Raw genomic sequence first — 2,326 nt, 5'->3', positions numbered from 1 at the left:
GACCCTGAGTTCATTTTCGCAGATTCTTCTATCTTTGCAAACACCACTTCCACATCTTCAGAACACTTTTTGTCAAAATGTAATTTTGCATTTATTTATTTTAGCTATTTTTGAACGGTTGCACATCACTGCATACTGCACACTATGCTTCTCATTCAAAAGGATACACTTCAGTGCAGTACTGTTAGTATCCGAATTATAAAATTGCATAGCAATTGCACACCGATCCCTTCTGAAAAGTTAAACAGCATAATGTAGATTACTACCACACCTCATATGTGCAGAAATAAAAAACAACACAAGCGTATAGCATTTTTAAAAATTTCCAAATAGTGAATGGGAGATGGAGAATGAGGGGATCCCAGAACTGTGCCTACTGCCCTTGAGGGGAAGCAATTGCAACCATCCTTTTTGAGATTTAGCAGGATCCATGTCCCCGGAAGGGACTACCTTGCCTGAAGATCTCATCCAATTCTGCTGCAAATTTTAATAGTTATGGACATTTTGTGTGTGTCTGTGCCCCTGGATCTATTTACTTATAATTTGGCAGGCTTCATCCACTCTGGAAGGGCTAGTATGTCTGCAAATTTCATTTACTTCTGTCTTTCATTCACTTCTCAATCGTGAATGAGTGGAAACGAAGCAGACTTGGACAAATCCTGAGCTGAATCAGACAGTCTACAAAGGCTGAAGGAGGCTATTTTCCAAAGTGCTGAATCGGAGTCCAAACAAAATATTGTGGTTAATGTACACCCCCACCAACTATTCCTGTACTCTAGTCAGATATGCAGCAGAAGGAAAACAGAGGTTCCTTACATTTCTGTTAAAACATTAGCCGTGGGAAGAGAGATGTGCAAGTTCCGTTACGAAGGCAAGCTTTTACAACTCCAGTTAAGGAACCTGGAAATCCATAATATTGGGGACGTTGGATATGCTTGGTTATTTGCTACTTTCCAACTCCAAATCTGCTTCTCTGTGACTTTTTCACATTTATATTTGAACTTTGTTACAAGACAATTTGGAAATATTAAGCATTTACTCTGAAAAAGAGAGAGAAAGAAAAGATATAGATTTTCTTGTTTTGATGAGGAATTGGACTATTATGGCTATAAGAGGGTACATACTTCATTGTTCCTTGAAAGTGCAATATGGCAGTATATCCAAAATCCTTATATTCCTTTTGGCTTTTTAAATGTACCTATAACTTTAGCTCTCAGAAGTCCCTAAGAAAACAAAACACAAACACAAACAAAACCCTGGTTCGAGCGCTAAAAATGTTGACCACAGCAGTCATCTGGAATATTCTTCTTTTTCTGCCAATGAAATAGAACATTACTTACCAAGATTTGTCAGCCAACATAAATTATACCTTCTTTGCAGTTGTTAGAACAGGATAGAAAAACGGCATTGGCCTACTGAGTCATCCATGCTTCCTTCATTTAATTCATATGTTGCCAACACCTGTGAAAACAATCGGCATCAGAGGCTTAAACGTTCTTTAGGATATGCTAAAGCAAGAACTTAGTTGTCTGAGTCGGGTTTTTCTTTAGGTCTCTAAATTATTAGCAAATCTGAGAACTATGAAATTACTGTATATTTTAAGCAAGTTCATTCTGGGTTTGGATAATTTATTAGGATGAGGAAAAAACTGACACACTAAGGCAGTGTCAGGTGCCACAGGACTCATGCAAAACAAGGCACTGATCCTCTGGTCCACTAGATTGGCAGCCTTCATTCTGAACTGCCAGGTTCACCCTGTGTTGCTCCCAGACATGCCAGGCACCAACCCTTGCCTGCTCCAGGTGCCCATGTGCTCCACCGCTACTCCATCAAGCTGTCTCCAGTCTCTGTGCATCATCTCCTACCTCCAGGCTCCTTCTACAGAATCTAAGAACCTGGGGCTCCAGAAATCTGGTGATCCCAATAAAGGGGCTAACACAACAAGCATCAGCACATGGCAACCTTAGACCCAACAACCTGGGAGGGTCCATCACTAATATCAGCCTTGGGGTGAGCAGTTGGGTCTGTGGCATTGCACAATGACCCTGATGCAGTGTCATTTCAGGGTATTGTGGAATATTTAAATGGAGTCTCCCTCTTAAATTTACCACTACGTCCCAAGCAATGTTATATCACATCACTTGGGAAGACAGGCTAACTAATGCCAATGTACTGGAGGAAGCAAAGATCACCAGTGTCAAAGCAATGGTTGTTCAACATCAACTTTGCTGGACTGGTCATGTTGTGCAGATGCCTGATTATCGTCTTCCAAAACAACTACTCTACTCCGAACTTAAAAATGGAAAGCGTAATGCTGGTGGTCAAC

General features: G+C 40.6%; 1 long non-coding RNA gene across 1 annotated transcript; it reads right to left on the bottom strand.

Annotated features, from left to right (window-relative positions):
- Positions 1–296: 296 nt before the first annotated feature.
- LOC309532396 lies at positions 297–1,463 on the bottom strand. The gene is made up of 3 exons (XR_014219843.1): positions 1,341–1,463; positions 1,125–1,223; positions 297–1,040 (listed from the first exon to the last, which is right to left on the bottom strand). It is a non-coding gene; the product is annotated as an uncharacterized lncRNA (long non-coding RNA).
- Between the last annotated feature and the right edge of the window lie 863 nt (positions 1,464–2,326).

Source organism: Podarcis vaucheri, assembly GCF_965113315.1.
Source record: "Podarcis vaucheri genome assembly, chromosome: 5".
Lineage (NCBI taxonomy): Eukaryota > Metazoa > Chordata > Lepidosauria > Squamata > Lacertidae > Podarcis > Podarcis vaucheri.
This window is presented reverse-complemented; position numbering and strand designations above follow the sequence as displayed.